The following is a 14,882-nucleotide window of genomic DNA, read 5'->3' as shown; positions in this document are numbered from 1 at the left end:
GAAACCTATGGGTCCCAGGTCTATCTTCATTATATTAATCTTCCAGTACTTAGTTATTTCCTTTGCTTTTTACTTTGCTTTTATTTTACTTTGCATCTTTATCATAAAAATACCAAAAATATTATCTTATCATATCTATCAGATCTCACTCTCGTAAGTGTCCGTGTAGGGATTGACAACCCCTTATCACGTTGGTTGCGAGGATTTATTTGTTTTGTGCAGGTACGAGGGACTCGCGCGTAGCCTCATACTGGATTGATACCTTGGTTCTCAAAAACTGAGGGAAATACTTATGCTACTCTGCTGCATCATCCCTTCCTCTTCGGGGAAAAACCAACGCAGTGCTCAAGAGGTAGAAACCATCCCTCTACTGACCCACACCCCCTGTTATTCTGCGGGACGGCAGCCTCACACCGCAGCCGAACCAGTGAACCCTCGCACTCCTCTCCGTGTGGGCAGCCACTGCCGCGTCTTCCCCGGCTACGCATCGTCCCCTTCCTAGGCCTTCCCGTCGTCCCCTGCCTCGGTGCTCTCGGCGCGGCGTGGTCAATGTGGTCAAGGAATGACTTTCATCGGAAGAGTACTGCAAGTGGAGAGGCTGACAGCTGGGTCCACGGCCACAACAAGTAAGTGCCTCCTCATTACACGCAAAATAATGATTCCTCTACCTGACAGCAGGGACCAACCGGACGGTCCACTGTATTTCGGGAAAAAATGTTTCCCCCTTACTACTGGGATCCACCAGCTACATCTTCGCACGCAAGGAAGTGCCCCCTTATCCTCCCTGACAGTCGGGACCCACCTGGTCGAAGCGTTTGTAGCGTTGTCATTCTGGTCACGAATGTGTATGTACATATTGGTCGATCGGTCTGTATGCAGGATGCAGCAATGAACCATGGCCGAGTAAGGAAGTGCACGTGTCGTAGTAGAGGCGCGCACGTAGCATGTACATGCACGTACAGCCAGGGTGCAAGAAAGTAAATACGGACACGTACGTACATACGGGCAGGGTCTCCAACGCCTACTCGCGCATACGTACGGCCAGGGCTCATGTACATGGCCAGGTCGGAACAGAGAAACTGCGTCATCGTGTTCATCGGGAGGCAATGGAATGCGTCGTGTTCATCGGGAGCCAACCGGCTTGGACAAAACAGCCGAAACGAGGCCTCGCGTACCGCAGAACGGAGGAAACGGCCTTGGGTTCGACCGCCTATGGTCGTAACAGGATCCTGTTCACCGGGAGGGGTGTGGCGTACCACAAAACAGAGGAAACGAACTTCTCTTCGATCTCCTACAATCGAAACGAGGTCATGTTGATCGGGAGGGGTATTGCGTAAACGAAGGAAACAAACTTGTGTTGGAGCGCTACGGTCGAAACGGGGGTCTTTTTCATCGGGAGGGGTGTGGCATACCGCAAAACGGGACTCCACGGGCTACTGTTCATCCACCGTCTACGGCCTCCACGGGCTACTGTTCATCCACCGTCGACCTCCTCCAGCCTCCACCTGCGACTATTCATCCATGGCGTCTCCCCTCTTGCCTCCACCAGCTATTGTTCATCCACGGGCTCCTGTTCATCCAGCCTTCACCGCTCCTCCACCGGCTACTGTTCAACCAGCCCTCTCCACGGGGTCCTGTTCAACCACCCCACCATGGGATACTATTCATCCAGCCCTCCAACGGCTACTGTTCAACCATCCCTCCACGGGGTCCTGTTCATCCAGCCCTCGACGGGGTCCTGTTCATCCACCCCCAACCGGCTCGATCGGGGTCCTATTCATCCAGTGGCAACAACCTCTACTACCATGGGGTCTGTCGACATCCTAGGAACGAGGGTACCCAGACTTGCCTATCTGCGGCCCACGACATGGCTCCATCGATGGTCCGGTACGGCCCAATTTCAGCAACAACAACCCAAGACCCTTGCGGGGGGCCAAGCCTCGCGAGCCGGATGACACCAAAACCTTCCTGAGGGGCGGCCTCACTAGGCTGGCTCCCGAGGAGCGGAGATATCAATGCAAGGTGCACCTCGCGAGGTTCACATGACGTGAGCCATGATGACCAAGGCCAGGCAGGCGCCAGTGGGCGCAGTGTACCAATTTCCCCTTTGGTGCCAAGGAGGCAAGCGCAGGCGCGGAGTCCCAAGGAATCAAGCAAAGGTTTCCATATTAGTGCTACGAGACCAAGACCGCCAGGACGACAGGACGAAGGTCATCGCGGAGCCCACTACAGTGTCACCACCAGAGCCTTTTGCAGGCGAAGACTACTTTTGCCAGGATAGCTTGTACTAGTTGTCTCCCTTTGAATTTGGCCGTGTGGGATCCCTTCCCGCCTTACATTTGGGAGGAGGACCAAGGCCACTATAAATAGGACTTAGCCACCACCATAGACGGGACGGACCATTCAGGTCATCCTCTCGCCCACCAGCTCATCGAGCTCAAGAACACCTCACCTCCTGAGGTTGTTCAACCTCTGTACTAGTTCATCCTCAGCCCCCTGAGGCAATCCACCACAAAGCTAGAGTAGGTTATTACACCGCAAGGTGGCCCAAACCAGGATAAACTGTCGTGTCCCTTGTCCCTCGGGTTCGTTGAGCTAGGTTGTGGAATCTTTGAGCTGGCAGGTTGGGAAGAGGGAGTTCTTCGCATGCACCCCAGTGTTTGAACCTCACAAGGGTCTGCGGAACCCCGAATCCGACATTTGGCGTGCCAGGTAGGGGTGCGTCGAAGCTCCGCCTCTCTGTCTGCTCCATCTCTCTGCTCCCTTCGCCCCTTTGTTTGGCTTCCATGGCAGGCGTCGCCCCTCCGGCTAGATTGACCGGCGTGCGCGAAGGCGCTGAGGGCCTCCAAGCCTTCAACCTTGCTTTGCGACGAGTGCGGTGTCCGCCCAAGTTTAGGCCGGACCTGCCGCCCCGATACAACGACGCGGCGGACCCGGCAGGCTTCCTCCAGGCGTATGAGGAGGCTGTCTGGGCAGAAGGAGGCGACAACAAGGTCATGGCAAACTGGTTCCCCATGGCCCTCACTGGCGTAGCGCATGCCTGGCTTCTCAGCCTGCCGGAGTCTTCTGTGGCCTCTTGGGAGGAACTACGCGGCCTCTTCGTCACGCACTTTGTGGCACCGGTGCCCCACGCCAGTCGCAGCCCTCCTCGGCATTCTCAGGGGCCGCCCCCGGACCGCCATATCAAGCAGTTCTTTCGTCAAGCGGGTGTCGCGTGCGTGCAACAGGGAGCTCTTCCATGATGGGCGGCACCTGAGGTCGGCCTCTCCTTCGAGTCAAGAGACCATCCTATGACCACCACGGGCGCAGACGCGCTCCCAGTGCTCTTCACCCCCACCATCTATAACGTGGCGGTAACCAAGACTCTCATCAACGGTGAGGCCAGGCTCAACGTGCTCTCCGTGGAAGTTTTTGGCTTGCTTCGCGTATCACACGGCGGGATCCGCCCCAGCAAGCCATTCTCCGGGGTCATCGGCGGCTCCACCAGGCCTCTGGGACAGATCTGCCTCCCAGTCACTTTCGGCACCCGCGACAACTACCGCACCGAGCTCATCGACTTCGACATCGCCCGTATCGGCCTCCCGTACAACGCCATCCTTGGGTACCCGGCCTTAACCAAGTTCATGGTGGCAACCCACCCTGCCTAGAACATCATGAAGATGCCAGGAAGCAGGGGCATCATCACAGTGGCCGGGGACACCAAGGAAGCGCTGGTGGCTCTCAAGCTCGCCTTCAGGACCGTAGTTGTCATGCGGCCGGTGGAGGAAGGGACCTCAGGGGCTCCGGGGGCTGTGCCATCAAAAAAGAAGCAGTTGTTCTCTCGAGACTAGGCCAAGACGAAGCAGGTGCCGGTCGACCAAGATGGGGCATCAGGAGCCACCTTCACCATAGGTGCCAACCTCGCCCCAGACCAAGAAAAGGCACTGGTCGATTTTTTGCGCGAGAACAAGGAGGTGTTCGCATGGGAGCCCAAGGACCTGGCTGGAGTCCCAAGGCGGGTGATCGAGCATCACCTAAATATGTGCCTCAATGTACGCCCGGTAAAGCAGAAGGCACGACGGCTGTCCACGGAGAAGCAGTCCTTCATCGTCTAGGAGACCCACAAACTGCAGGAAGCTGGTGTCATCCGCGAGGTGCAGTACTCGGAGTGGCAGGCAAACCCGGGCGTCGTACCCAAGAAAGGAGGGAAGGAGCGCATGTGCGTCAACTTCACCAACCTCAACAAGGTGTGCCCTCAAGAACTCTTTCCGCTACCACGCATCGACCAGATCGTCGACTCCACCGCTGAGTGCGACCTGCTGTGCTTCTTGGAAGCATTCTCAGTGTATCACCAAATCAAGATGGCGGTACAAGATGTCAAGAAGATAGCCTTCCTGACCCCGTGTGGGGTGTACTGCTACACCTGCATGTCCTTTGGGCTGCGTAATGCCGGAGCAACCTTCCAGCGGTTGATGCACATCGCTCTGGGCAGGAAGCTCAGGAGGAATGTTGAGGCCTACGTCGACGACATAGTAGTGAAGTATCGGGAGGCGAGGACCCTCATCAAGGACCTGGAAGAGACGTTCGCTAGCCTATGCAAGGTGGACTTGCGGCTCAACCTGGAGAAATGCGTGTTTGGCGTCCCCTCCGGCAAGCTGTTGGGCTTTCTGGTGTCACACAGGGGGATCGAGGCAAACCTGGAGAAGGTCAAGGCGATAGAAAGGATGAGTCCCCCATAGACCCTTAAGGAAATGCAAAAGATGGCGAGATGTGTGACCTCACTAGGGCGCTTCATCTCCAAGCTGGGGGAGCGCGCCCTCCCGTTCTTTAAGCTGATGAAGAAGAAGGGACCATTCGAGTGGACCCCAGAGGCTGATGCCGCATTCCAAGACCACAAGAGATACCTCACCAGCCCGCCGGTGATGGTGGCACCACGTCCACTCAAGCCCCTAGTGCTCTACTTGGCCGCCACACCTCACTCAGCCAGCATGGCGCTGGTGGCCGTTAGGGAAGAACGCCAGCTCAAGGTCCTGCCACATGACTTCACGTGCTTGGTCAAGACGACGCAGCCTCAAGGCGGCGCTCCTAAGGCCACAGCTGTGCCAGCGGGTGACCATGCTCCTGAGGTCCGCTAGCCTCAGGAGGCGCCTCAGCCCCAGGAGGTCCCGGACTACACCGACAGCCCCACCCTCGTCGAGCACCCAGTGTACTTCATCAACACGGTACTGTGGGACGCGCGGGCACGCTACCCTATGCCACAGAAACTCTTGCTCGCACTTCTCATTGCCTCACGCAAGCTGTGCCACTACTTCCAAGGCCACCCCATCAAGGTCGTTTCAGCCTACCCACTAGAGAGAGTGTTTCGGAGCCCCAATGCTGCAGGTAGGGTCGCTGAATGGAACATCGAACTACAGGCATTTCAGCTGGAGTTTAGCACCACCAGGCTCATCAAGGGAGCTGCGCTCACCGATTTTGTGGCGGGATGGACTAACGCCCCAGGACAGGAAGCAGGCGTGGACCGATTGCTCTCGCCAGGGAGCGAAGCACCAGACGGCTGGGTCATGTACTTTGACGGCGCCTTCGCACGGCAGGGTGCAGGGGCTGGAGCTGTGCTCGTTTCGCCTACTCAGGACAAGCTCTACTACGCCGTGTAGCTCTGCTTCCAGCACGGCGAAAAGGTCTCCAACAACATCGTAGAGTACGAAGGATTGATCGCCGGCCTCAAGGCCGCAGCCACTTTGGGTGTGAAGCGCCTCACCATCAAGGGCGACTCCCAACTCCTCGTCAACTTCTCCAAAGAAGTGTACGAGCCGAAGGATGAACACATGGAAGCATACATGGCGGAGGTACGCAAGATGGAGAAACAATTATTGGGCCTGGAGCTGTAGCACGTGCCTCGGGGCACGAACAAGGAAGCTGACGACATCGCCAAGAGAGCATCCAAGCGCCTGCCTTAGGAGCCCGGTGTCTTCGAGGAGAGGCTCTTCAAACCTTCGGCGGCTCCTCCAATTGAGGGGACAGCACTGCCTCACGAGGAGCTCCCACCAGCACCGACCTTGGGAGCCCCCGCCTATGGCCTGACTTCATGAGCATGCCTACTCCTAGCGCTCGAGCCTCAGGAGGGGTGCTAAACTGAAGAATTCAAGGCGTACCTACTTCAGGGAACCCTGCCGGAGAACGAAGAAGACGCCGAGCGCGTGGCTCGGCAAGCCACAGCCTACTGCATTCGGGACGGTAAGCTATACCGAAAGTGACCGAACGATGTTTCCTTGCGGTGTATCTCTAGGGAGCAGGGGTGCGAGCTGTTAGTCGACATACACAGCGGAGACTGCGGACATCACTCGTCATCACGCATCTTGGTAGGTAAGGCGTTCCGCAGCGGGTTCTACTGGCCCACGGCACTCAGCGACGCGACCGAGCTAGTGAGATCGTGTGAAGCCTGCCAGTTCCATGCCAAGCAAATCCACCAGCCTGCTCAGGGCCTCCAGACCATCCCGCTCTCGTGGTCGTTTGCGGTCTGGGGGCTGGACATCTTGGGTCCGTTCCCTCGAGCGCTCGGGGGCTACCGCTACCTCTACGTCGCCATCGACAAGTTCACCAAATGGGCGGAGGTGGAAGCCGTCTGCACCATCCCGGCCGGCTCGGCAGTCAAGTTCATCAAGGGCCCCGTGAGCCGCTTCGGGGTCCCTAGTCGTATCATCACCGACAATGGCTCGCAGTTCACTAGCAATCTCTTCAAAACATATTGTGCTAACCTTGGAACGCAGATATGCTACGCCTCAGTAGCACACCCGAGGAGCAACGGCCAAGCTGAGCGCACCAACACGGAGGTCCTCAGAGGCCTCAAGACAAGAACCTTCAAGAAGAAGCTCGAGGCCTACGGCAAGGGCTGGCTCGATGAGCTCTAGTCTGTGTTGTGGTCCCTCCGCACCACCGCGACCAGGACGACCGGAGAAACTTCATTCTTCCTCGTCTACGGAGCTGAAGCGGTTCTCCCACATGAGGTCAGGCATCGCTCTGCATGGGTCTTGGCATTTGACGAGGCACGCCAGGACGCCACGCGGGGGATGGACCTCGTGCTGGGGGAGTGATAACCCACAAGTATAGGGTGTCGAACCCAACAAGGAGCTAAAGGTAGAACGAATACTCCCTCAAGTTCTATCGACCATCGATACAACTCTACGCACGCTTGACGTTCGCTTTACCTAGAACAAGTATAAAACTAGAAGTACTTTGTAGGTGTTTTGGGATAAGTTTGCAAGATAATAAAGAGCACATAAAAAAGTAGGGGCTGTTTAGATAAAGACACAACTAAATTAGTTTTAGTAGAGAGCTTTTTGTCACGAGAAAGTTATTTGTCCCTAGGCAATTGATACCTAGACCAGTAATCATTATTGCAATTTTATTTGAGGGAGAGGCATAAGCTAACATACTTTCTCTAGTTGGATCATATGCACTTATGATTGGAACTCTAGCAAGCATCCTCAACTACTAAAGATCATTAAGGTAAAACCCAACCATAGCATTAAAGTATCAAGTCCTCTTTATCCCATACGCAAAGAACCTACTTACTCGGGTCTATGCTTCTGTCACTCACGCCACATGAGGGAGTCCTGGATTAGGGGGTCTCCGGACAGCCGGACTATATCCTTTGGCCGGACTGTTGGACTATGAAGATACAAGATTGAAGACTTCGTCCCGTGTCCGGATAGGAATCTGCTTGGCATGGAAGGCAAGCTAGGCAGTATGGATATGGATATCTCCTCCTTTGTAACCGACCTTGTGTAACCCTAGCCCCCTCCAGTGTCTATATGAACTGGAGGGTTTTAGTCCGTAGGACAACATACAATCATACCATAGGCTAGCTTCTAGGGTTTAGCCTCTCCGATCTCGTGGTAGATTAACTCTTGTAATACTCATATCATCAAGAATAAATCAAGCAGGACGTAGGGTTTTACCTCCATCAAGAGGGCCCAAACCTGGGTAAAACATCGTGTCCCCTGCCTCCTGTTACCATTCGCCTTAGACGCACAGTTCGGGACCCCCTACCTGAGATCCGCCGGTTTTGACACCGACATTGGTGCTTTCATTGAGAGTTCCTCTGTGTCGTCGCCATTAGGCTTGATGGCTCCTTCAAGCATCGATAGTGATGCAGTCCAGGGTGAGACTTTTCTCCCCGGACAGATCTTCGTATTCGGCGGCTACGCACCGCGGGCCAACTCGCTTGGCCACCTGGAGCAGATCGAAAGTTACGCCCCTGGCCACTAGGTCAGGTTTGGAAGCTTAAACTACACGGCCGATATCCGCGGAGACTTGATCTTCGACGGATTCGATCCCCTACCAAGTGCGCTACACGGTCTCGATGAGCATGATTTAGCTCTGCCATCGAACAGTGTTCAGGAGATCGCACCGACGACTTCTCCGACCCTCAATTCGGAGCCAACCGCGCCATCAATGGACGGGTGGATTGACCTTGCCATGGAGGCCATACTCTCAGCGGCGATCGAGCCGAGGATTCACCTTACCCTTCACGGGAGCCGTGATGCCGAACTACTGGATTCTTCCCGGCCACAGACTCCGAACCGCCTGCGCCCGTGCCTATTGAATCCGATTGGGCGCTAATCATGGAGTTTACCTCCGTGGATATCTTTCAGCACTCCCCATTCGGCGACATACTGAACTCATTAAGGTCTCTCTCCTTGTCAGGAGAATCCTGGCCGAACTCCGTCCAGTAGGATTGGGATGGGGATGACGAAGAAATTCGCCGCCCACCCACCACCCACTTAATAGCCACTATCGACGACTTAACCGACATGCTCGACTTCGGTTCCGAAGACATCGACGGTATGGGCGACGATGCGGGAGACGAAGAGGAACCACTGCCCACAGGGCACTGGACAACCACCTCATCATATGACATATACATGGTGGACACACCCAAAGAAGGCAATGGCAATGAGATAGCGGAGGATGAACCCTCCAAGAAGCAACCCAAGCGCCGGCGTGAGCGGTGCCGCTCTAAGTCCTGCCAAGGCAAAAGCAGTGATACCGGCACCGGAGATAATAGCACTCCGAACAGTGCCAAAGACAACAACAATCCCCTCCAGCAAGATTAAGAGCAGGAGGATGGAGAAACTAGCCCTCCTGAGAGAGCGGTAGACGGAGAGGTGGAGGATGATAATTACATGCCTCCCTCCAAAGACGAGGCAAGCCTCGACGACGACGAATTCGTCGTGCCTGAGGATCCCGTCGAACAAGGGCGCTTCAAGCACCGGCTTATAGCCACGGCAAATAGCCTTAAGAAAAAGCAGCAGCAGCTTCAAGCTGATCAAGATTTGCTAGCTGACAGATGGACTGAAGTCCTTGCGGCCGAGGAATATAAACTCAAATGCCCCTCCAAGAGTTACCCAAAATGTAGGTTGCTACCCCGGCTGGAGGAGGAAGCACCAAAACCTACATCCCCGGTGTATGATGCGGCTGATCGGCCACCTCGTGGCTGCGACAGAGAGGCATTCCAGCCAAAAGCTCAGCCCGCACCCCGACGCCATTCAAATAAAAAGGCATGGGGAAATACGCTAGACCTGCGAGACGTATGGCAGGACAAAGCAAAACATGCAAGATCGATCTACGGATCACGAGGGTGCGCCACTATGCGAGACGATAATTGTCACGCGGATACAGTAAAAGTAAGTCCGGCTGGGCCGAACACAGCGGGCAAGACTCCTTTGAGCTGCATCTCGATAGCCCAGTACAGAGGCGCTGCACACCCCTTATGCTTCACAGACGAAGTGATGGATCATCAAATCCCAAAGGGTTTCAAACCCGTAAATATAGAATCATACGACGGCTCAAAAGATCCTGCGGTATGGATCGAGGATTTCCTCCTACACATCCACATGGCCCGTGGTGATGACCTACACGCCATCAAATACCTCCCACTCAAACTCAAAGGAACAGCTCGGCATTGGCTCAATAGCTTGCAAATAGAGTCCATTGGCTCTTGGGAAGATCTGGAAGCCGCATTCCTCGACAACTTTCATGGTACTTATGTGCAACCACCAGATGCCGATGACTTGAGCTACATAATTCAGCAGCCAGAGGAATCGGCCAGACAATTCTGGACACGGTTCCTAACAAAGAAAAATCAAATTGTCGACTGTCCGGATGCAGAGGCCCTAGCAGCTTTCAAGCACAACATCCACGATGAATGGCTCGCCCGGCACCTTGGCCAGGAAAAGCCGAAATCTATGGCAGCCCTCACGACACTCATGACCCGCTTTTGTGCGGGAGAGGACAGCTGGTTGGCTCGCAGCAATAACATATCAAAGAACCATGGTACTTCGGATACCAAGGACGGCAACGGCAGGTCACGTCGCAACAAATATAAGCGCCGCATTAACAGCGACAATACCAAGGATACGGCAGTCAATGCCAGATTCAAAGGCTCTAAACCCGGTCAGCGGAAAAAGCCGTTCAAAAGAAGCACTCCAGGCCCGTCCAGTTTGGACCGTATACTCGATCACTCGTGTCAAATACACGGCACCCCCGACAAGCCAGCCAACCACACCAACAGGGATTGTTGGGTGTTCAAGCACGCCGGCAAGTTAAATGCCGAAAACAAAGATAAGGGGTCACATAGCGATGACGAGGAGGAGCCCCGGCAGCCGAACACCGGAGGACAGAAGAGGTTCCCCCCACAAGTGCGGACGGTGAACATGATATGCGCAACCCACATCCCCAAGAGGGAGCGGAATCGTGCGCTCAGGGACGTATATGCATTGGAGCCAGTCGCCCCAAAGTTCAACCCATGGTCCTCCTGTCCGATCACCTTCGATCGCAGGGACCACCCACTAGTATCCGTCATGGCGGATTCGCCGCACTGGTCCTAGACCCAATCATTGACGGATTTCACCTCACTCAAGTCCTTATGGATGGCGGCAGCAGCCTGAACCTGCTTTATCAGGACACAGTGCGCAAAATGGGTATAGACCCCTCAAGGATCAAACCCACAAAAATGACCTTTAAAGGCGTCATACCAGGTGTAGAGGCCCATTGCACAGGCTCAGTCACACTGGAAGTGGTCTTCGGATCCCCGGATAACTTCTGAAGCGAAGAGTTAATCTTCGATATAGTCTCGTTCCTCAGTGGCTACCATGCACTGCTCGGGCGAACCGCATTTGTGAGATTCAATGCAGTACCGCATTATGCATATCTCAAGCTCAAGATGCCAGGACCTCAGGGGGTCATCACAATCAATGGAAACACTGAGCGCTCTCTCCGCATGGAGGAGCACACTGCGGCCCTCGCAGCAGAAGCGCAAAGCAGCCACTTAAGGCAATCCGCTAGTTCGGCGATTAAGGACCCGGACACCTTCAAGCGCGCCCGGAGTAATCGGCAACAGGACCGCCTGGCACGTTCCGAGCTCGCATAGCAATGCGGCCCCCACCCCGGTCCCAGCCAAACGGCGAAAACCGTGCCACACGTACATAATTACACACTAAAAATACCATGGGCATAGGTGGGGAGGGGGGCACGACCACGGCACGCTCCAAGACGCGGCTTAAACCGCACTAGGGGCTTCCCGCTTTGTTATTTTTCTCTTTTAGGACTTTAATCTCTGGAAACACTGTCCGGCAGCATGATTGTCGAACACATGATGCAGCAATCAAGGAGGCAGAAAGCTATGTCACACCACAGAACTCCCAGGTGGATTACGTAACGAGTGAAATACTTGCCTTAATACTATTCCTCAGCTTGCCCTTGGAGGGGACATGTCAAATAGTCCTACTTTTTGCTTATCGCACTACTTGTATCATTCTGCTTTAACGCACCTTTTTGAATAAACAATGCATAGCACTAAGACTATTATTGCATTCTTCCTTTTTATATATATGTTCACTCATGACATCTAGCACCCGTACACTCTGGTACGGCCAATACGCTAGGGGCTTAAGCATACCCCATAATACGACGTGAGAAGTCCGAACACTTTCGACAGTGCAGCACCCCGAACTTATAGCATTATATGCATCAGCTCCGAATCATGTCTTGGGTCAATAGTTGGGTTTGCCCGCCTCCCATGTTTTGGTACCTTACGTTCCGCTATATCGGCTAAGGTAGCACTGGGAGAACTACTGCGATTGTGCCCCGGTTCTGCTAGGCTAAGCACCTCAGTAGAGAAAGCTAAAACTGACTGTCATGATAAGGCGAGAGACTGGTCGCTGTTCGAGAGGTTTCAAGTCCCTAAAGACTTATGCCTCTTAGAGCGAGGAGTCGGCCATGTCCGGCTTAAGGCGTGTATAGCGCCCCGAATTCGGCCTTCCGAATACTAGGGGCTTCGCCGAAATTTCAAATTATAGAATTCTATGGCTAAGTGAGAGTGATAACACATTATAGTCTGATTGCCTCGTTCGTTGCGCTGAGCACCTCCCTCGAAGGACCCAAAAATGGGAACAAGAGTGCTCAGGTTTATCCCGAACACCCCAGCACTCGTGGCATGGGGGCAGAAGCCGACGACTAGCCATCTCTCAGATTTGATAAACAGTTGAACAGAAGGTAATATTTTAAATTCAAACAAGCGTTGCATAGCGCATATGAACAAGTTTTCATCATATAGGATCACACGAGCAAGTTCATTCAAATATTACATCTTTTGCGCACTCGTCCGCTACAAGACGGGCACCTTTCAGGACACCCTCATAGTACATCTCGGGGTGGCGATGCTCCTTTCCCTGCGGCAGCCCCTCCTTCACCAGCTTCACGGCGTCCATCTTGGCCCAGTGCACCTTCGCACGGGCGAAAGCCCGGCGAGCACCTTCGATGCAGACGGACCGCTTGATGACTTCCAGCCGTGGGCAGGCATCCACAAGCCGCCTCACCAGGCCGAAGTAGCTGTTGGGAAGGGCGTCGCCAGGCCACATCCGGACTATAAAGCCCTTCATGGCCTGTTCGGCCACCTTGTGTAGCTCGACCAGCTGCTTTAGCTGGTCGCTAATAGGCACCGGGTGTTTGGTCCCAGTATACTGGGCCTAGAACAACTTCTCCGTCGAGCTTCCCTCCTCGGCCCAGTAAAATTTAGCGGCATCCGACACGCTGCAGGGCAAATCTGCGAATGCTCCTGGAGAGCTCCGAACTCGGGTAAGTAACAAGTAATTTACTTTCACATGCTTGCTCTGCATATTGAATGCCTTACCCATGCTATCTTCCTCATCGCATCAATCTCCTGGAGGGCCTTTTGGGCTTCGGCCTTAGCATTCTTTGCGCTCTCGAGGGTCGCGGCAAGCTCGGACTCTCGTGTCTTCGAGTCAAGCTCCAACGCCTCATGCTTCGTCACGAGAGCCTGGACCTCTTGCTGCACCTCGCCCACCCGTGCCTCCTGCCTTTCCCGCTCAGTGCGCTCCTTGGCCGCTTTGTTTTCGGCCTCGGACAGCGCTTGCGCTTGCTTCACGGTCGCCACTTCGGTTGTGGCCCCTGCTACATTCATGATGATCCTGTCATTTTGCAATCGCATCTTTATATATATATATATATATATATATATATATATATATATATATATATATATATATATATATATATATATATATATATATATATATATAGGGCGCGCTATTCGTCACCCTAGGTGAGAAATAGTTATTCTTCACCCCCCTCTATTTTACCATCAATGCACTGTAAATTTACGTTCCGTAAGTTTCGTCTTATTTCCGACGTAAAAAGGGACCGTAAGAAAATATATAATCGCCGTAAAAAATATTTTATGTTATGTAAAATTACAAACGTAAAAACATAGTCTAAAATACACATAAACTGTAAATTTTCTTGTCTTATCACCTATATTTTTAATTTTTTTATGTCAAATTTTACGTAGTGAATCAATAGGAATATAACTATTTGAATTCGAAACGTAATTCAATTATGAAATGATCGTAAGATTACCTCAGGTGAAGAATAACTTATTCTGCACCCTGGATGATGAATAGTAACACTATATATATATATATACAGACTAGGTATTACTTACCTTTGTTCTCCTCGAGCTGCCTCTTAGCAAGGCCGAGCTCTCTCTCGGACCCCTCGAAGTCCTGCTTCAGTGCGGCGACCTCCGCAGTCAGTGCGGCAGAGGTCAGCGGCGAAGCCTGCATACGCATACAGACATACTAGTATTGGACTCCTGCAGATATTATTTGATCCTCTATTTGGCTTTTCTTTCCGAACACCAAACAGAGCATCAGGGGCTACTGTCTATGCGGTAATATTTTTCCTATATTTTAAATACTTACCTCAAAGCCTGTTAAAAGGCTGGCACAGGCTTCAGTCAGTCCGCTCTTGGCGGACTGAACCTTCTTGATCACCGCACTCATAATAGTGCGGTGCTCTTCGTTGATGGAAGCGCCGCGAAGCGCTCCCAGCAGGTAGTCCGGTGCCTCTGGATGGACAGAGGTCACCAGCACAGGCGTCTTGCCCCTTTTGGAAGGAGGCCGCCTGCCCGAGTCCGGAACCACTAGAGGTTCCGCCGCAGTGTTCGGCTGAGGGCCGAACTCGGAGCCCTCGGGAGCCTTACTCCCTCTGCTCCCGAAGTCCGGAAAGGTCGCCGTGAGGCGCCTCCGGGACTGTCTCCCCTCGACCCGGTGCCTCTTGAGACAATACCTTGGCATTGTCCGTAGGGCAAGGGGAGGTGGTGGTCCGAAGTGGATCGCTATCCATATCCGATGAGTCCAGGGAGCCGTCCGACGAGGATACATCGATACGGGATCGGGGCGGTCTGCATAATCATAATTCGGCGTTAGGAGAAGGAGTGCGACAAAGGTATGCTATGAGTTACTCTGGTATCCGAATACTTACGACTTCGCCAGGGGCTTCGTCCGGAGCAGCCACTCGTCTTCGCCTTCGGCGGCGGTGGT

This window comes from Triticum dicoccoides, chromosome 7A, assembly GCF_002162155.2.
Source record: "Triticum dicoccoides isolate Atlit2015 ecotype Zavitan chromosome 7A, WEW_v2.0, whole genome shotgun sequence".
NCBI classification, from domain to species: domain Eukaryota; kingdom Viridiplantae; phylum Streptophyta; class Magnoliopsida; order Poales; family Poaceae; genus Triticum; species Triticum dicoccoides.
This window is presented reverse-complemented; position numbering follows the sequence as displayed.